Consider the following 22698-nt stretch of genomic DNA (forward strand, 5'->3'; position numbering starts at 1 on the left):
TGATTTTGGTGGCATAATTGTGTGTGGATGATTTTGTATCTTTACTGTATATATACCTTTACTGGTGAACCTTGTCATTTGTGATAGTTTTGTTTCTGGTTGCAGCCTTTTCTTTTCTGCCTAGAGAAGTTCCTTTAGTATTTGTTGTAAAGCTGGTTTAGTGTTGCTGAATTCTCTCAGCTTTTGCTTATCTGTGAAGTTTTGATTTCTCCTTCAAATCTGAATGAGAGCCTTGCTGGATAAAGTCATCTTGGTTGGAGGTTTTTCCTTTCATCACGTTAAGTATATTATGCCACTCCCTTCTGGCCTGCAGAGTTTCTGCTGAAAAATCTACCCATAACCTTATTGGGGTTCCCTTGTATGTCACTTGTTTATTTTTCCTAGTTCCTTTCAATGTTTTCTCTTTGTCTTTAATTTTGATCATTTTGGTTAATATGTGTCTTGCAGTATTTCTCCTTGCATTTATTTTATATGGTACTTGTGCTTCCTGGATTTGAGTGAGTGGTTCCTTTCCTATGTTAGGAAAGTTTTCGGCTATTATCTCTTCGAATACTTTTTCTGTCCCCCCCCCCCCTTCTCCTTCTGTTACCCCTATAATACAGATGTTGTTGCATTTAACCTTGTCCCAGAGTTCTCTGAAACTCTCTTCATTTGTTTTCAATCTTTTTTCTCTTTTCTGTTCTGCATCCGTAATTTCTACTAATCTGTCCTCCACCTTGCTTATTCGTTCTTCTGCCTCCTGTATTCTGCTGTTGGCTGCCACTAATGAATTTATTTCAGTTATTGTATTTTGCATTGCTTCTTAAGTTTTATATCTTGTATTTCTTTGCTCAGTGTTTCCTGCAAATTATCCATGTTTTCCTCCAGTTTATTTCTAATGTCCTGCATCATCTTCAGCATCAACAGTCTAATGTCTTTTTCCTGCAGGCTGAGAATCTCCTGATCACTTAGCTGTTTTTATGGGTTTTTTTCTTTCTCCCTTATCTGAGTTATAGTTCTCTGTCTTTTCATTTTTATAGGTTTTTGGCATGGTGACCTTTTTAACAGATAATAGAGTTGTATCCTCTCTTACTTCTGGTGTCTGCCCCCCTTGTGGCTGAAGTTGGCACAGGGCCTTGCTGTAGGCTTCTGGTGCTTGCCCCCTCCCACACCCCTTGTGGCCAACATTGGTAGGGAGGCTTGCTGGGACTGGTGCCTGCCCACTGGTAGGAGGAGCTGATTCCTATCCCTCTGGTGAGTGGGGCTTTGTCTCTGGGTGAGATTGGAGGCAGCTGTGTGCCTGGGGGGCTCTTTAGGCAGACTTTTTACTGATGTGTGGGTTTGTGATCCCACCCAGATTGTTGTTTGGCCTGGGGCTTCTCAGCACTGACTGACAGGTGGGGCCAAGTGGCCACCTCCAGAGAAAGGCAGGCTGATAAATATTCCCAAGAGCTTAGCTTCAAAGCCCTTCCCCCACAACAAGCCACAGTCACCCACTGTTTTCCCAGGAGATCCTCCAAGAACTGCAGTCAGGTCTGACCCAGATTCCTGTGGAGAGTTTGCTTTGCCCTGGTATCCAGTACATGTTAAAGTCTGTGTGTGCCTTTTAAGAATAGGGTCTCCGTTTTCGCCAGTTCTGCAGAGCTCCTATGCACAAGCCCCACTGGCCTTCAATGCCAGATGCTCTGGGGGCTCTTTTTCCCAATGCCAGATCCCCAGGCATGGGGACTTGATGAGGGGCTCAGAAATTTCACTCCTATAGGTGACTCTCTGTGATACAGTTACTTTCCAGTCTGTGGGGCTTCCCACCCAGGGGGGTATGAGGTTGCTTATATTGCATAATCACCCCTCCTACCTCTTGATGTGGCCTCTTCTTTGTCTTCTGGAGTAGGATAACTTCTTGAAAGTTTCCAGTCCATTTGGTTGAAGATTGCTCAGCATTTGGTTGTGATTTTGTTGTTTTTAGGAGAGAAGTTCAACTCCAGTCCTTCTATTCCACCATCTTAATCTCATCTCCTCAAGCATACATTTTAATACAGATTGTCCTTATCCTGGAGTAGGGAGTGTGAGAGCCTTCAGATGCACTTATATCCTCACAACCCATCAGCTCTGCAGTCTTTCACCACTCACTGATGCATGCTGGACCACAACTGATTGATCACCGACTCAAGAGGAGTGCTCCAGCTCCCTCCAATGGCTGGGAAGAATGCCCAGCCACTCACACATGAGCACTTGTGTTCTCACAAGTGTTAACTGTTATTAGGTTTCTTTTATACTTCTACAGAAATGGCCTATGTGTATGTAAATATACACATTTGAAATTTAATCCATAAAGGAACAAACTACACATGCTATTCATTTACATGCTTTTTTTCTTTCAAATATTATGAGTTTTTCTCTTTTCTTACAAAGATAATCACCCCTGTTTTTAAAAAATTGCTGCAAATCATTCTACTCTGTGGATATGCTATAGTGTAATTAATGACTTTCTGTTGAAGAACATTTGGGTTCCTTAATTTCTCCACTAAAAATATGCTGTATCAAGTGTCCTTCTAAATATAACTGGTGTACCTATGGGGGTGTATTGTTAAATTCCTAGTAATGGAATTGCACACAAACATTTTAAAGTGCAACAGAAGCAGAGTGTAATGAAAAGAGATGGACTTGGTGGTTAACGGACCTTGAATCTTGGTTCTGCCATTCATTAACTGTGCGATCTTGGCCAAATTATTCAACATTTCTGGGCCTTATTTTCTGTATTTGTAAGATTGAACTATGTTTAGGAAACACTTCCACACTCTTGAAGTTCCATCCTAGTTGAAGGAACTCAAATAAGGATGTGTTCCTGGTCCTTTCTCCACCCATTTAATCACTCATCTCAAGGGAGGTAAAGTGCCTTATCTGATGGGTAAATTTGTAAGAATAAAGGGAGTGCTCTTGGCACGGATTCTTTATTTTCCTTCTTAGGAGTGAACTCCTCTTCTATATTACAGGGCTTCCTTGGACAGCTCCCATGTTGAGAGGTCTGCATTGGTCCAGCATTCAAGTGACTGGATGGGCTCAGTGAAGGAGACATGTGGCTCTTCCACTAATCTAAATCCTCTGACTTATTCTTTTGCAGTAAGAAAAGTGATATTTGCCTCTATCTTCTCTTTTGTCTTGTTTCTCAGGTTATTTAGAACTTAGGTGAAGAAAAGAGTGGCTATTTGATCCTCTCAAGATCCTAACCAACTATTTCTACCCTCCTTGAAGTGTAGTTTTGAGGACTGAAAGAGATACAATGTTTGAAAAGTATTTGGCATATCTAGGTCTTTAAAATAATAATTATCAATATTACTTCTGAAAACAAAAAATTAAAAATAATGGTTTCATTACCCCTTCTCACTCTATTATGTCAGAATTCTTTCACATTCAAGAGAAAGAAAAAAATTTAAACTATCTTTAGCAAGAAGGAAAATTAAATGACCTTATGTAAGTGAGAAAAAAAAGAGTGCCTGTGATAGTTAATGTCACCTGGACTTTCTCTCCTTCTTCATCAAGTACATGTCTCTTTGCTTGTTCCCAACTGTATTTCCAACAACTAGACCAGTAACTGACACGTAGCAAGGATGCAATAATATATATATGAGGTAGGAGTTCCCATTGTGGATCAACAGATTAAGGACCAGATGTTGTCTCTGTGAGGATGAAGGTTCAATCCCTGGCTTCTCTCAGTGTGTTAAGGATCTGGCATTGCTGCAAGCTGCAGCATAGGTTGCAGATGCACTTGGATCTGTTGTTACTGTTGTTGTGGCATAGGCCACAGCTGCATCTCAGATTCAGCCCCTGACCTGGAAACTTCCATATGCTGCAGGTGTGGCTGTAAAAAGAAAAAAAAATAATAAAGAAAAATGAAAGAAAAAAAATGAGGTAAATGAACATGTAAGTTCTACAATATTGTCAAGCATCCTTCACACAGATATTCACTGTCAAATGTTGAATTATACAATCAAGCTATTGACCCCAGAGGCAAGAGAAGCCTTCTATTTTTTTTTTTTTTTTGGTCTTTTTGTCTTTTTAGGGCCATACCCACAGCATATGGAGGTTCCCAGGCTAGGGGTCCAATCGAAGCTGTAACCACCAGACTATGCCAGAGTCACAGCAACTGAGATCTGAGCCGCATCTGTGACCTACACCACAGCTCATGGCAACTTGGATCCTTAACCCACTGAGCAAGGCCAGGGATGGAACCGATGTCCAAATGGATGCTAGTCAGGTTCGCTAACCTCTGAGCCACGACGGGAACTCCCAAGAGAAGCCTTCTTTTATTTGTCTTCAGTATATCTCTATATCTCTGTCTATATCCATATTTACATCTAAATCTTCCAGGAAAGACTTTCTATTCTCTGAGTCTGATACCGACCTCTTTGACCAGTGACCATGGATGGTGGTAGGGTACCATATCTGGACAGTTTTGGCTCCCATGACCTCCATGGCTAAGACAATGTGATGGGCACTATTAGCACAAACAGGCAAGAGTGTTGGATGGGTAACTGCAAAAAGAAAGGATCTCCCAAGGAGGAGGGAATGCTGTTAACAGAAAATGTGAAGAAGGACCCTGGGTAAATAAAAACGATTGAGATTCACTACATTATTCTGTGCCAGAGGTCTATGCCCTGTTAAAAATTACTGGAGCCTTAATTGAATCCTGCAAATGAGGGTCCACCAATTCATTAACAGAAAAATCTATTCCAATGACTTGTGATACCTACAAAGGTCTAGTATTTCTCAAAAAACTGACATTTTAACATAATTACTGAGGTCTATTTGACATACAACAAATTACACATGGTTAAAATGTACAATTTGGGAGTTCCCAACATAGCTCAATGGAAATGAATCTGACTAATATCCAAGAGATGCAGGTTCCATCTCTGGCCTCGCTCAGTGGGTTAAGGATCTGGTGTTGCCATGAGCTGTGGTGTAGGTCGCAGACACAGCTGAGATCCTGTGTTGCTGTGGCTGTGATGTAGGCTGGCAGCTGTAGCTCTGATTCTACCCCTAGTCTGGGAACCTCCATATGCCATGGGTGTGGTCCTAAAAAAATAAAGGCAAAAAAAAAAAAATCTAAGGATTTTGCAAATCAGGGGTTGGCAAATTATGACCCATCAGCCAAATCCAGCCACACCCATTTGTTTAAATATTGTCTATCGCTATTTTAATGCTACAATGGCAGAGTTAAGTTGTGACGAAGATGATATGTTACCCAAAGCCAAAATTATTTATCACCTGGCCCTTGACAAAAAAAAATTTGCTGACCTTGGATCCAGACCAGTGGTTTTCCCAACTTTGCTCTTTAAAGCTGGATTCTGTAAAGGTGCACCAAGGTTTCCGTTGGAGAGTGAAGAGAGGGTGGTAGCACCCAGCATTACCACGCTACAACCTCCACTTTTATACAGCAACTCTCTTCCTATCTGTTAGGTTGCCTTTTAAAGTTTCTTCAGAAGACAAGATCTTAGAAAGCTTAAATCTATTCCTCCTTTTTAAAAAATAATGTATAATTCTGTTTTACTTTATTTCCCTTTAACAGTGGTGTATTATATACAGCCTTCTGAGAATAACTTTTTTTTGGCCACATCCACAGCATGTGCAAGTTCCTATGCCACAGATCAAATGTCTGCCACAGCAGTGACCCTAGCCAATGTAGTAACAATGCTGGATCCTGAACCCACTTTGCCACAAGAGAACTCCTAAATCTATTCTTTTATTTCAAATTTTTTTTTCAGCTGTGAAAATGAAAACTGGAATGTAAATTTCTTATTCAGTGTAACATAGCTCTTTATAACCCAAATATTCCCAAGTCTAAGAGTTCTTTACACAATCCTGAATTAAAATCAATTGGGAAAGAGGGTCTCCTGAAGGAATTGTAACCTAAAAAAAAAAAAAAAAAAAAGAGTAAAGGGGGCAGTACCCAAACTATGACTAACTAGAGAAAGTCTGTTTTGGACTAGAATTCCCAGGAGCACATCATCCATCCCCTGGTAGTCCTGCCCCTAATTTATGGGACTCTTATGGAGCTGCCCCATTCAGGAAAAGAGCTGATGTTTATTTGGCCCCATGTGCTGGGTGACAGGTAGCAGTCATGAATCTGAAAGAGTTGAGAGACCCAGAAATGGAGATCAAAGAATAATAGAAACTAGAAGAGGAAAGCAAATATAGACATAATGAAAGGATTAGCTGGGCACACAGAGAAGGGCCTGTGTCAGGAGAAATTTACTGTCAAAACAGGCCTGGATGGAAACATGTGGATTCTCCCCAGACAGACTGGAAAACAAAACAAAACAAAACAAAATCCTTGGTGCCACTTTAAATGCTACTTTCACTTAGAGGGAAGCTGAGTGAAATACGGGAGAAAAGCAAGGAAAGACCACCAGGGTAGCTCTTAGTCTCTCCTCAGCTCTGACTCTAAACATACAAACTCTACCTGACAAAACAAAATATCTGTTAAAACCCACCCTCCTTAAAAAGCAGCTTAGTATGTATTTACTCTTTCTCAAGCATGAACTCCGGGGTCTCAAATTCCCTACTCTAAGTGGCTTATAGTTATGGACTGAATGTTTGTGTGCCCCCAAATGCATATGTTCAAGCCATACCCCCCAATGTGATGGTATTAAGAAGGGGGGGCCTTCCAGAGATAATTAGGTTTAGATGGGGCATAAGGGTAAAGGCCCGATGGTGGATTAGTGCCCTTATGAGAAGGAGAGACACCAGAGTTTCCTTTCTCCACTGTGTGAAGATACAGGGAAGAGATGGCCATGTACAAGCCAGAAGGGCCCTCACCAAAAACCAAATCTGTCAGCACCTTGACCTTGGACTCCTCAGCCTCCAGGACTATGAGGAACGTCTATTCTTTAAGTCGCCTGGTCTGTGGTATTTTGTTACAGCAGCTTGAGATGACCAAGAGAGATATCAAAACATTACTTTCAAATCCCCCATTACATTAGCTCTCCTTATTTACTAGCAACCCAGGCTTCATTTGAGCAATTTCTTGTATCTTTTAGTCACTGTGAAATATCTAATCAGTTTTGCTTCCCTCTTTGAACTGCTGTTGAAAAGTGTAGAGACAAATTCAGGTCCCTCCCATAGCAAGCGTATGGGGACCCATTCATATGCATTCTTGTGATAACTTCATTCCTGGTTTCATTTTATGTCCCTGATTGTTTTCCTTCTTTGTTAAGGTAAGGGTGTGTGTCCATGTATGGGCAGCATGGTTGCAGCAATAGCAACCAGCAAAGGGAAGGGGAATCTCTTGGGGGTTCACTTTTAAAGTTCAAAATTTCCTCTGTACCTGGAAATTCTTCCATTATTTACCATTAGAAAATTTGAGTTTGGTCACACCACTGCTGACTACAATGAGATCTTCATCTCACAAGACTCAGTTAACAGAAGAGGAATTTGTATTGGAAATCAAGATTGGAAATTAGGGTTTACATGCATGATACATTACCATATTAGGATAACAGAAGTGTGAAAATTGTATAGGGATCTACAGAACACTATTGACAAATTAAGCCTTACAGTATCAGATCTGAGTTTTGTTTGTTCTTGATGAGAGATCATTTAGAAAGCTTATGTGTATAGAAAGACCACATGAAGAAGGAAGTGGAACCAGGTCTTTAGCCAAAAAATAAAAGGCTAAGAATTTTGAAAAGCTATCCCCTCCATGAAAATGGCACTTAAAAAAAAAACCCTCCAACTAGCCTTGGAAAGTGCCAATAGATGCTGAAGGTAACCAGGGCTCTGGGTGGAAAAAATGTACATCATGAGACATCAAAGCCCATACCGTGTAAGGATATAAGATCCAAAATTTAGCTACCCTTAGATTGCAGAAACTGAAGTGAAAAACTAACACTAAAATTGGTGGAACTACTAGGACAGAAGAAGAAGCAAATTCAAAATAATTTCTTAGGAATAGTTCTACAATTCAGGGAACACAGGAATCACAGCCTCAGAAAAAGAAAAAAAAAAAAAAAAACAAAACAGCAGACTAAGATAACCTCACAATATACAAGGAAGCCATCTACCATGAGGTGGAACTGGCAGAAGCAGCATTTTCAAGGTCTGAAGAAAGTAGTGCCAAATAGAAGACTAAGATAGATGTATGTTTAAAATAATTAAAGACTATATAATGAAAGAACATGATAGGATGTGAAAAGAACAAGCAGAGAGAGAATAAATAGAACTTTCAGAAATGAAAACCTATTTATAAGATTAGGCACTGAATAGAGAATTAGTGACATAGTAGATAGATGTTAGCCAATTATATGCAATGCAGCACGGAGGGATAATGAGGTGAAAGTTATGAAACAGAAGTAGAAATATGGAGGACAAGTAAGAAGGTTAATCCTACACATCCCTAATATATCAAAAACAAAGTGAACTATATTACACAGCCATAAAAAAGAATGAAATAATGCCATTTGCAGCAACATAGTGAAGTAAGTCAGAGAAAGATTTAAATATCATATGATATCACATACGTGGAAGTTAAAAAATGATACAAAGGAATTTATCTACAAAATAGAAACAGACTCACATATTTTGAAAACAAATTTATGGTTACCAAAGGGGAGAGGTAAGGGAGGGATAAATTAGGAGGTTGGGATTAACACATACGCACCAGAAAATATAAAATAGATAATCAACAAGGATCTACTGCATAGCACAGGGAACTCCATTTAATATTCTATAACAACATATATGGGAAAAGACTCTGAAAAAGAATGGATATATGTATGTACATTACTGAATCGCTTTGCTGTACACCTGAAACTAATACAATATTGTAAATCAACAATATGCCAATAAAAAAAATTAAAGTGAAACAAAATTAAGGAGACTAAGAGGACCAAGAGGAATGATGGAAATACTAGAGGAATTTGAAAAAGATCAAGTCTGAGAATTTTTCAGAATCAAAGAATGGCCTAAGTCCTCAGATTTATGAGATACATTGTGCCCCAAACAAGAATAAACAAAACAAAAGCCCATACCTAGACACACAGTAGTAAAACTAAAAATAGGAAGAAATGTTAATTGGGAACATTTTTCTGGCTTGTCAGTTTTTCATCTTCCCACATTTCAGGTGTTACTGCTTTTAGAGTTAAAATTATACTTATTGCTTGCTCTCTGAAATTGAGAAGTTAAGATCAAAACCAGCTGTTAACATAAAAAGACTTGGAAGGCCCCTAAACTGCATTGCCTTCTCTGTCAGGGAATCCTCCTTCAGGACCAAGCTTGTCACCGTATTGGCATCTCCCCTTCTCACCTTGCATTGCCCTCTGTCACTGATTTGAGCCACTTGCCTTCCCTCTCTTAGCTCGCCTCTGAGAAACCCCACAATTTCCTTAATTTACTTTGCAGAGAGATTCAGCCTTCTCACTCTCTGTATCTCTCTCCATTTCTTTCTCGTCTCCTCTCACCTTTCAGACCAAGCCCACTCCCAAAGGGGCTCTCGATATATTTCCCTACATAAAACATCTACCCTGACACAAATGATATCACTACTCAGGCAGCAGACGTTGCTGCTGGGTGTTTGTTTTGTTTTTTTTTTTTTTTGGTAATAAATAGCAAATTTTTCCCCCGGCAACAATGATTTTTCTTCTTAATGATCAAGTTCTATAGGCAATAGCTATTGCTGGCTATTAATTCATCTTTGATGCCTAACTTTCCATGCTGGGCCAGGCTTAGAGTGTGACCCAAGAATGCAATAAGGATTCTCATCCATATGTTGCTTTAAAACAAACAAACAAAAAAAGGCAAAAGTGTAAAGGATTTGTTATTTTTCAGGCCATATGAAAATGGCTAAGCCAAAGCAGCTATATCAAAACAATTTCATCAAAATGTCACGTACATGCACACACATCTTACTAATATTTCTATCTTACACATGAGTAAATGGAAGCCTTGAGCATTCATTCAATTTACCGCTCCAAGCTCACATAGCTGGTAAATGGTCGAAGTGGGCCTTCAACCCACATCTTCTGATTTAAAATACCACTCTTAGTGATACATTGCAGCCGCTGTACAGTTTCCTTCTCAACTTAATAAGTTTCATTTTAGCCTAAGGAAAAAATTGAAGGTTATTGCAACTACATATACTTTATATTTCTTCCTAAGTGTCACAATTGAGTACAACTGAGAGTTCAAGTTCTTTTTACAATGAAAGTTCCCAGAGGGTAAACAGGGAAAGACCGAATGCAATTCTTCACACAGAGCTTTATTTTTATTTTCTTATAAATCAGCATGCAAAATGCCATAGCACTGTTGTGACTTTAATACTTATGTAAATCAGACCGGCTTCCTCCACTGCAAAGAAAGAGGGTACATGGATGGCCTGTATTCTTTCTCACATATGGTATATTATTCCCAGCTCTGTTGTCAGCCAATGGTTCCACCACACTGGGGCCAAAAAGTGTCTGTGTAAAAGGATGGCCCTAAAAGCTGCTGCTGCTGGACTCATCATCCTCCAAATCATTAGTCTACTATAGCGCCCTCTAGACTCTGGGCAAAGGGACAAAGGAATATCATCTTTTACACTTCATTTCAGCTGGGGGTCAGAAGTTGTATGGAGCCACCAAGTGGAGTCATTCATTTGTGTATTCATCCAACATATAATTGAACACCCTTTATGTGCCAACATTGTGCCAAGTACTGGGATATGCTAACAAGAGGCACAATTTTTATCCTCATGCAGCTCATAGATTAGGTTGGGGTAGGGGGGTAGGCATTAAGCAAATACCTTAATTACACAAGTAACTCAAATGTCACTGACCTCTGAGCTGACTCTATTTTGATCTCCTGGTAACCTGGATGAAAGACAAATCATCTCTCTTCTTTCAAATAAATAAATAGACAATCTCTTCTACACTAAAAGCATTAATGAAAAACATAGGTGTTGACCAAGATTCCATCTAGGACATAGAGAAAGGAGTTTGGTTTCCATTGTTACACACCTCAGTGAAATACTCCAAATTCTCTTGGAAAGTGTCTGATCTCCATCTTTGAGTTTTCGCTATCCTTTGCTGAAGCAGTTCTGGACCTGGCTGTTTTGTACCTTCTTCTTCCTAGATTTCCCTCTAGAACTTTAGTTTTCCTATTCCCCTCACATCCCCATCATGGTGAGCAATTCAGTGCTGCTTCTGAGTCTGCCTCCAGCCTTGCTCACTGGCATCATCTCAGGGTCCAACAAAGAACATGCCTTCCACTGGCTGGAACCTACCTCCACAGAAGATAGCATGTGTGTTGGGGCAGGATGAATATAACATCAAAAACTGGTTGTGCTACACTTAAATAGGTAATAATGATAATTGTGGTCATTTGCTAAAGGAAGAAATACAGGTGCTCAGAGACTGAGTAAGAGGCCAGCCTGGTATGATGGCCAACAGCAGCTGTTCTACAGCAAGCCCGAGATGTCAGGTCCTGGGCCCCCTGAGTCAGCCTGGGGCTAATGAAGTGCGACTGCAATTGCTGTCTGAATAATTCTCCGGGATAGAGCTTCTTCCTGAATGACTCGATTCACATAGGATTAGAAACTGTCTCTCTCCACTAGGAAGTGGAATAAAACAACTGACTCACATTTCACACTTTCATTTTTGCCAAGCGTTGATGATGATGTCTGTTACTCAGATGTGGGCTAGAGCTGAATCTGCTTTATATAACCAACAGATTTGGCTAGGAAGTTAAAATCCAGGTAGCAGGAAGCCAAAGGAGGCATACTGAGATAAGTTCCTGGGTCCTAGATTCCAATTAAGTCCTGGAATATGGTAATCCCTTGGTCTGGTGATCTGGATTCATCCTGGACAAGGCCTGAGGTGATCATGTTTGATTCCAAAGTTTCCTTCCGCCTAGCCTTATCCTCCCTGGATGTCTCCTGGAAGAAGTAAAAATCCCAGATATCCTAGACTCAGAGCATGGAGCTTGGGGCTTCAGGGACCAATAGTGGATACTACTTACAGACACTAAGGAAGTCAGTATTGAGAACATATGGTAGAGACTAAGCTTAGGGACTAAGCTAGGAGCAAAGCTGACCACCAAGGAGAGTCCTCAGAACTCTGGCACTGGACAGACAACAGGGCTACAGGACCATGCCCACAGGCTGTAGCATACTGGGAGGTAGGCAGGGGTTCTGACATAAGTTTACGTGCCTCCTAATTACTGGTAGTGATTAAGGGAGTCAGCCAGGAGGACCCTGCTTTTCTTTTTCTCAACAGAATTTCCTGAACATTTATTTCCCCCTGTCATAACATATTGGAAACATAGTAGTTCTACAAACCATTTGCAAAAAAAAAAAAAAAAAAAAAAGACTGGTCATTTATATGCACACAGTTACGCCATCATAGGTATAGCTCACCATGTTCTGGACTATGCCTACACACTCTATATTATCACAGTAAGTACTTGGTACTATACAGGGATGACAAGTTTCCTTCAGCTGTAGCATCATCACCACTCTGGAGTTCACACATTATCCTCACCCACATGGTTGCAAAATAAGATCTTATTGTTTTAAAAATTAGATTGCCAATTGAAAGTGATCACTTTTGACCCTTTCCCTTGATACTCACAAAACGAAGAATTGACAAATTAAACTCTTTGTTGGATGGACTCTGTAAACTTACCACCAGCTGACATTTACTGTATTTGGCACACATTAATACATTTTCACAACAACCATGCAACACTAGCATCTTTATTATCCCTATTTAATAGAGAAGCAAACTTAACGTCGAAAAGGTTAAATAACTTAGAGTCATTCAAAAGACAAATTATTGAAAGTCATTCCATAAACAGAGTCATTCCATAAACTAAGACTCAAACCAGAGTCTGCTTGGTGCCAAGCCCATATGCATAACCTCTCTGCCCTTTCCTGGGAATGCATGTCAGGTAACTTTATGGATGTTTTCTGAGGTCCCTTGGGTCCACAGTATGCTCAGAGTATCACAATTCTTCCCATCATTGAGTAGCTCTTCATCAGTCTAATTTTATCTCTTCCCTGACTCTTCTGTCTTTGAGCAAGTCAAGCCAGTTTACCAAAGAGTGGGTTCAGATCTTAAATTTCTAATTTCCAGAAAATGGAAAACCACCAATCAGTTTAAATGATCCTTTAGAAAATTCAGTTCTGCCCAACCTGACCTTGTGTTAAAGGAAGTACAGTCCAGTTAACTTCCTGAGGCAGCATCACTAAGAGTTACTAAGACATCCCAATCACAAGTCTGATAACTCAGGTTTTCCACCAAAGTCACAAGTGCCCTCATGGGGAAAAAAGAGAAACATTTACCACCCAAGATACCCAACTGTGATGACTGCCTTTGTGATATTCTCTGGAACTTGAATAATCATATCTGTGCCACCAACCTCGAGATCTTCCATGATAATACCTATAGATCAGCTGAAATTCTTCAATTAAAGAATGGTTTGTTTTACTACCTAAATTGTAAACTCTTTATATACATTCCAATAAGTTGTCTGTTCTCCTTTTCAAAATCACAAAATTAAACTGATAGTAACATTGTAGAAAGAGAGAGAAATGTTTTGGCAACATGAAATCCAAGAAAAACCTTTAAACATGATTTGAAAAAGATTTCATAATTGTATGCATATAAATCAGAGGGGCAGTGAATGACTTTGAATTGTAAATAATGGAGAAATGGTGACACAAAAGATCACTCCAAATAGGTTCAAATGTTGGATTAGATCATGGAAGTCAGGTTTCTCAATATTAGAAGAAGGGAGGGTTAAAAACTGGAAACAGGGAAGGCTAGAGTCAAACTACAGTTTATGCAGTTGAGGAGGTAATCTCCAAGTATTCCCCCACAAATTGCTTATTAATTACACTGGGGGACACAGTAACTGCCCAGAGGATTACTATCGTCAGTCATGGAACAAGCCTACCCTGTGTGCCTCCTGATGTAAGGCACAGAAAAGGACACGGTATCACACCTCTGGTGTCCCCACCAAAAAGGCATAACCTGAATCAAATCACGAGGAAACTTCGAAGTAAAAACTTAAAAAATCCTATAAGTTACATAGCCTGTACTCTTCACAATCATCAAACAGGTGAAAGAGAAGAGAAGATAAAGAAACTGCTTCAGGGTACAAGAAACTAAAGAGACATGACAACTAAATGCAGTGTATGCTCCTGGATTGGATCCTGGCTGGACCAGGGAAAATCATGACTGTGAAAAGAATTACTGGCACCACTGGAGCAATTTAAATATGAATGTTAGGTCACAGTATTATGTCACAGTTACAGTTTATGATCATTGTAGTGTGGTTATGTAAGATGGGGCCCCTGCTTTTAAGAAATACATACTAAAGAATTTATGGGTAGAGGTTCATAATATCTGCAAGATACTTTCATTAAAAAAATTTTTTTTTTTGCTTTTTTTTTTTTTAGGGCTGCATCCGTGGCATGTGAAGGTTCTCAGGTTAGGGGTTAAATCAGAGCTATAGCCACCAGCCTAGGCCACAGCACCACAGGGTCCGAACAGCATCTGTGACCTTCACCAGAGCTCAAGGCAATGCCAGATCCTTAACCCACTGAGCGAGGCCAGGGATCAAACCCGTGACCTTATGGTTACTAGTCAGATTCGCTTTCCACTGAGCCACAATGGGAACGCTGAGATACTTTCAAAAGGTAAAAAAAAAAAAAAAATAGCAAATAATAAAACAAATGAGCAAAATATTAACAATTGGTGAATCTGGATAAAGGGAATACATGTTTCTTAAACATTCTTTTGACTTTTGTGAAAGTCTGGAATTGTATTAAATAAAAATATTTAAATATCATGTTATATTTAGACAATGCCATAAATCTTTTTAAAATGTAAATAGTGTATTACTTTCCTATTGCTGCTGTAACAAATTACTACAAATTTAGTGACTTAATAACTTACCATATTACATGACTTTACCAGCTTTTAAAGCCTCCTGCATTTCTTGGCTCATAGCCTCTTTTTTTTTTTTTTTTTTTTTTTTGGTCTTTTTGTCTTTTTTAAGGCTGAACCCATGGCATATGGAGGTTCCCAGGCTAGGGGTCTAATTGGAGCTGGAGCCACCAGCCTAAACCAGAGCCACAGCACCGCCAGATCCGAGCCGCGTCTGCAACCTACACCACAGCTCATGGCAACGCCGGATCCTAGTCGGATTTGTTAACCACTGAGCCATGACGGGAACTCCATAGCCTCTTCCTTAATCACTCCAACCTCTGTATCCGTCATCACGTATCCTTTCCTGACACTGACCATCCTGACTTCTACAAGGATCTTTTGTGATTACATTGGAACCCCTACCCAGATAGCTCAGGATAATCTCCCCATCTCCTATCCTTAATGTAATCACACCTGCAAAGTCCCTTTTGTCACATGCCCCAGGGGTTAGGTTGTGAACATATTTGGGGAGCCATTATCCTATTTACTATAGAGTAATTCAAATTTTAATATAAAGAAATAATTCTATCCCCCACCCAAATAAATATTAAACATTATTCAAAGATTTTTAGTTTGGGAGTTCCTTTTATGGATCAGTAGTTAACAAACCAGACTCATATCCATGAGGTTGCAGGTTTAATCCCTGGCTTCGCTCAGTGGGTTAAGGATCCGGAGTCGCCGTGAGTTGTGGTGTAGGTCACAGACGTGGCTCAGATCTGACATTGCTGTGGCTGTGACGTAGGAGAGCAGCTGTAGCTCTGATTTGACCCCTAGCCTGGGAATCTCCATATACCCCTTGTGTGGCTCTAAAACGCACACACACACAAAAAAAATTTAGTTTGAAGGGGTCCCCTGAGGCCTAGGAAAGTAGGATGCTTTGACAAGGCGCCAAAGGTACTATAATATTCTAGGTCTTAAGTTGGGAAACATATATAAGGGTATCTATTTTATTATTCTTATTTAAATTGTATTTGTATGTTCGTCTGTTATGTGATTTAGTTTATAATTTTTAAAAAACACAGAATTCCATATGATAGAATATTCTATGCTGATAAGGCTTACCTTTCTTAAGGCCTAGGGTATTTCAAAAACTCTTCTACTTAAATGCTCTTAAAAATTTTTTTAAATAATTTATCTTCTCATTAATGTTAATTACATGGAAACATGATCATAGTTGCAGATCTAGAAACTAATGTCTTGAACTTGTTTATGACAGAGTAATCATTGCTTTGTCAATCCATCAAACCAAACAAATAGAAGGTTATTACCATTAAAAATTATGCTGGAGCAGATGAGTTGTTATTAGGGGTTATACAAGGGAGAGAGAGGGCAAAATGAAGTGACACCATGAGACAGTGTTTTGGGGAGATGGACTGTTCTGCATCCTGATCCTAGTAGTGACTATAGGAACCCATATATGGGTTAACATTCGTTGGACCCTACACCAACATTAAGAAATCCTTACTCTGTGATAATAAAAAAAAGTAAAAGTTTATGATAATGTACAGAATAACTTTTAAAATTATTCTAAACTATTTTGACTCAACAGTTTTAAATATAGGAATTTAGCCCATGAAACATTCATACACAAACACACACAAACACTCAGATGTTCCCCCAAATAGTAAGAGTATGTTCACTGAAGCAATAGCGAGAACCTGGACCTTACCCAAGTGTGTATCATCAGAGGACAAGTTAAATTATAATGTTTGCATACTATGTAAGTCATTAAAATAGACTTTAAGTAAACTGACTTGTAGTACAATGCTGTCTCAGAATTGGCTGAGATTGAGGTGATAAATAATTCACGTTCTAAAGGGAGCCTAAAGCAGTTGGGGGTGTCTCTTCAGGGCAGGTAAGAAACAGCTGGATTGGCTCAACTACCCAGTTGCCAGTACACGATCCCCTCTAATCTACCCATGTATATGCAGACCACTTTGGGAGACAAAGTTCAAGAAGAATTTTTAGCCTTGAGATGTCAGCCTAGTGGGGAGTGCTGAGGTTTCCCTTTCTTCCCTTTTGAAAGGAAATGTCCCTCAAAAGAATTAAGTAAGAGAAAACACTCAGAGATTGGAAGTGCAGGCAAGAAGGCAGGGGAGGTCCTCACATTGTATTCCCCGCTTATTCAGTGCAACTGCACATGTGTCCTCTATGTCAGCTTGATCAGGGAATAGAAGGAGGAAGAAAGCTGGAGGACATAGGCATGGAGCAGTCTGCCTGTCCATGCTTGGGTGTGACAAGGCTATGTGGGCTTCTTGAGATTGAAATGATCTTGGAGGTAGCCAGGCTCCAGACACCCTGATGGGTATCCTTATCCACGTGGCTTGGTCACCTGGAGAAAGACCGCTGGGAACAAGAGACTGTAGAATGAACTGAGTGGGTGCTGAGAGGGGACTGGAAAAAGTTGAGCTCTAGCACGTTTGCCAGGCCAAAGAGCTGCATCCTGAGGAGAATTTTCAGTGTGTTCCCTGAAGAAGCCATGCATATGTCTCATGAACATATACCCCATGAAAGGGAGCCTTTAGAGTACAATAAGCATTGTCAGAACAGCCCAACAACGGCCACTGCATTCTTTTGCATGGGCTGCCATATCAAAATACCATAGATGGAGTGGCTTTAACAACAGAAATTTATTTTCTCACAGTTCGGGAGGCTGAAGGTCTAAGACCAAGGGGCTATAGGGTTATTTCCTTGCAGGCTGCTCTCCTCGGTTTTCCATGGTTGTCCCTCTGCACATGGGAGCCCCTGGTGTCTTTGTGTGTCCAGATTTCCTTTTTTTTTTTTTTTTTGTCTTTTTGCCTTTTCTAAGGCCACTCCTGCAGCATATGGAGGTTCCCAGGCTAGGGGTCGAATCAGAGCTGTAGCCATTGGCCTACACCAGAGCCACAGCAACGCAGGGTCCAAGACACATCTGCGACCTACACCACAGCTAATGGCAACACCGGATCCTTAACCCACTGAGCAAGGCCAGGGTTCAAACCTGCAACCTCATGGTTCCTAGTCGGATTCATTAACCACTGAGCCATGATGGGAACTCCAAGATTCCCTCTTCTTCTAAGGACACTAGCCCGGTTGGGTGAGGGCCACCTTAATGGCCTCATTTAACTTAATCACCTCTTTTCAAAGGCCTATTTCTAAATATAGTCACATTTAGATGTATTGGAGGTTAGGGCTTCAAAATATGAATTTTGAGGGTTCTCAATTCAATGTCAAAAATAGGAGACACTTGTCTCTCTTATGCCTCCTTCACACTCCAACCAAAGAAGAGAGAGGGCAGAAAAGGTGAAAAGGTAACCCACATCTATCTCCTTTCCAAACCCCTTGACTGAAGTCTACTCTTCACTGGCAGGTTTGAGGAAGAGAAGGAATATTAAATTGGATATGAGATTTAGGTTGAAACTACTCTAACAGGACAGGTCATTTTAATAATAAAAAGTGTCCAGAGAGTTCTGAGATCTGCCAAGACTAAAGGTCAAAAAGGGATATTTCCATGGAATATGATTGAAAGAAGTGATTGAGGAGAAAACTAAAAATTTCTTAGTTCTGTTCCATTGAGTATGGACTATTTAGTAAACTGATCATAATCTATCTTGACATGGAAAGATGTCCACAACACAATATCTAGTTGACTGATTAACTAGAGAACAATATGCACATTATAATCCAATTTGGATTAAAACAAGTGACAGATGCCTATTGTTTTTGGCTGCCTGGCATCCATTCCTCTGCTTTTTCTAGTAACAGATACTTTTTTCCAGCAATGGGCTGACCATGTGACCACAGCTGAGCTTTTCATAATAATTCACACTCCTGGCTAGTGTGATGAATCCACAGAGTAAACCAATCAGAAATATTCTCTGGGATTGTTCAAGTCGGAAGAGTGATGCTCCTTTCATCTCTGGTCACAAAGTTGTAAGGCTCAGAGCTGGGAGCTGCTGGTGGTCATATCTCCTAACACACAGAGAGCTCAATATGGAAGGATGAAGCCCATTTGCAGAGAGAGAGAGAGAGAGAGAGAAAAACGAGAGACAAAATGAGTGATTCCCAATGTTCTAGTCCTGGTTTCAGCCAGCTCTAAGGGGTCAATTCTACTCTTGTCTTTCCAAAATGTGGGGGTATCTGAACTAATTAAGTTTTTCTTTTTGCCTAAGCCAATTTGTCTTTGTTCCTATTCCTTGGATCCAAAGAATCTCAATAAAAATACATGTGGTACAATTGTATTTCATGGAAAACACCTGAAAAGATACATACAAAATTATTAACAGATATTAATTCTGATAAATGACATACCACCCATATTTTTGGCTGTGCCTGGAACATGCAGATATTCCCAAGCCAGGGAATGAACCAGAGCCATGGCTACAACTAGAGCCACAGCAGTGACAACACCAGATCCTTAACCCACTGAGCCATGAGAAAACTACAAGTGACATACTCTTTTGTATGCTTTCTTGTGACTAGTTTAATTTCTTTATATCTACTATTTGTTACTTCTGCAATAAAACACATTTAGGAAAAGAGGAACACAAAATAGTATAAGCACTGATGATAGTGAAGAAATGTATGAATACTGTACATTGAACAAGATTGGGAAATAAATTTAGAATAATGGACATTTAGCTTAACATTCTCTATGCCCCTTTTCTAAGTAAAATTTCTTAAATTCTTAAGACAATTTAAAAAAAATGAACAGTTATTGCTGCAAATGGCATTATTTTGTTCTTTTTTGTGGCTGAGTAGTATTCCATTGTGTGTATACACCACATCTTCCTAATCCAATCATCTGTCAATGGACATTTTGGTTGTTTCCATGTCTTGGCTATTGTGAATAACGCTACAATGAACATACGGATGCATGTGCCTTTTTCAAGGGAAGTTTTGTCCTGATATATGCCCAAGAGTGGGATTGCAGGTCATATGGTAATTCTACATATAGTTTGCTAAGGTACCTCTATACTGTTCTCCATAGTGGTTGTACAAGCTTACATTCCCATCAACAGTGCAGGAGGGTTCCCTTTTCTCCACACCCACTCCAGCACTTGTTATTTGTGGACTTGTGAGGTGGTATCTCATGGTAGTTTTGATTTGCATTTCTCTAATAATCAGTGATGGAACTAGAGAATCTCACACTGACTGAAGTAAGTCAGAAAGTGAAAGACAAATACCATACGATATCACTTATGTTGGAATCTATGTCACAAATGAACCTTTACACAGAAAAGAAAATCATGGACTTGGAGAATAGACTTGTGGTTGCCAAGGGGGAGGGGGAGGGAGTGGGATGGACTGGGAGTTTGGGGTTAATAGATGCACATTATTGCCTTTGGAATGGATTAGCAATGAGATCCGCTATGTAGCACTGGGAACTACATCTAGTCACTTATGATGGAGCCTGATAATTTGAGAAAAAAGAATGTATACATATGTTTAACTAGGTCACCATGCTGTACAATAGGAAAAAAAAAATAATGTATCAGGGAAATTTAAAAAAATAATAAAATTAAAAAAAAATAAACACAGAAAAAATACAAATTTTTCTTTGTTTGAGTTGAGGTATAATAAACATTATATAAATTTCAGGTATACGGCATGAAAATTGGAATTTCTATACTTTGTGAAATGACCACCAAAATAAGTATAATTAAAATTTTTTTATTCTTTTTATTTTTTAGGCCTTCACTCACAGCACATGTTAGTGTGGCCTATGCCATAGCCACAGCAATGCAGGATCTAAGCTACCTATACCACAGGCTCACAGCAATGCTGGATCCCCGACCCACTGAATAAGGCCAGGGATCGAAACGGCATCCTCATGGATACTAGTTGGATTTGTTTCCACTCTGCCACAACAGGAACTCCAGCCTAATTAATATTTATCACCACACACAGTTATAATATTTTTTTCTTGTGATGAAGATTTTGAGATCTATGCTCCTAGTAACTTTTAAATATGTAACACAGTATTAAATATAGTCACCATGCTGTACATTGCATCCCCAGGACTTATTTATTTTATAGCTGGAAGTTTGTACCTTTTGACCTCCTTCACCCATTTTACCTACCACTGCCACCCCACCCCAACCACCAATCTGTTCTCTGTATTTATGAGCTTGGTTTTTAGTTTGTTTGTTTAGATTCCATATGTAAGTGAGAGCATACAGTATGTGTCTTTCTCTGTCTGGCTTATTTCATTTAGAATAACAACCTCAAAGTCCCTCCATGCTCTTGCAAAATGGTAAGATCTCATTTTTTTTTTATAATAGCATTTCATTATATACATACATGCATTACATATATATACACACAATATCTTCATCTACTTTTCTATTGATGGACATTTACTCATTCTATGTCTTGGCTATTGTAAATAATGCTGCAGTGAATATGGGAGTGCAGATTATTTTTAGTGTTTTGTTTTCTTTGGTTGAATACTCAAGAGTGGATTTACTGGAACATAGGATAGTTCTATTCTTAATTTTTTTGAGGACCCTCCATACTGTTTTCCACAGTGGTTGTATGGAAAACAACAATGTACAAGGGTTTCCTTTCCTCCACACCCTTGCCAAAACTCGTTATGTCTTATCTTTCTTATAACTGCCATTCTAACAGGTATCAAATGATATCTCATTGTGGTTTTTAAAAGGTAAGCCATAGCCCTACAAAGAGGAAGTGACCACTTATTCTAAGATGTCTGAATAAGTCATATAGACAGAGAACTACACGTTACTGGACAACCATGTGATACCTGTGGGCTAGACCTAATGCAATGGATGCCAATGTGGAAAGGAAAAAGAAAGGGAAAGTAAAAGGGAAAGAGAGAGGGGAAAGGAAGAGAAAAAAAGAAAAAAACCACGGAAACTTTAGGATCTGCCCTGGAGGCTACTCTCAAGCCCTTTCTAAGTGGAGATTCCATCTCACTCATCTGCTTTTCAATGCAACACTTTATATATCACTTAATACATTGTTGGTCCTTGTCTTAGGCTGTGACAATGATAAATTGTCATAAAACTTAGCAGCTTAAAAAAGAGCACTTACTATCTCAGAGTTTCTGTGGGGCAGGAGAGTTCTGGGCATGGCTTAACTGAGTGCATCTGACCAGGCGGGACACAGAGGGCTGCAACTGAGGTATTGCCTAGGGCCACAGTCAGCTCAAGGATCAACTGGGGAAAAAGCCTTTTCCAAGCTTGGTCACTTAGTGGCAGACTAGCCTCAGTGTCTTGCTGGCTATTTGCTGGAGACATTAATTCCTTGCTACCTGAACTACTCCATAACACGGCAGTTCTGTTTTCTCTAGAGAGAAAGAGAAACAGAGACAGAGGCAAGGTGGAAGTCGAAGTGAACCGAAGAGATGGGGTACCTTTGCCATCTAGTTTATAGAGATCGGGTATACTGCTAAACATCCTAAAATGCACAGGGAAGCCTCCACAACAAAGAATTATTTAGCCAAAATGTTAAAAATTCTGAGGTTGAGAAATGCTGACTAAATCTTCACACAACCCTATCGGGTAAGAGCTATCTCTCCATTTTATTGCTGAGGAAACCGAGGCTTAGAGAAGTTTGATGGTTTTCTCCAAGCCACACAGCAAGCAAGTGGGGAGGCTGGATTTGAATGCAGGCTGGTCTCACTCCCACAGGAGCAGAGAGAGATTAAAAATGGAAAACAGGGTCTGGGAGAGGAGAAGGAGAAAAGCCTTCTTACCAGGAAACATTCCAGATGCCACTCTTGTTACCTCATTTGAAATTTGCAATGACG

Source organism: Sus scrofa, chromosome 14 (assembly GCF_000003025.6).
Source record: "Sus scrofa isolate TJ Tabasco breed Duroc chromosome 14, Sscrofa11.1, whole genome shotgun sequence".
Classification (NCBI taxonomy): domain Eukaryota; kingdom Metazoa; phylum Chordata; class Mammalia; order Artiodactyla; family Suidae; genus Sus; species Sus scrofa.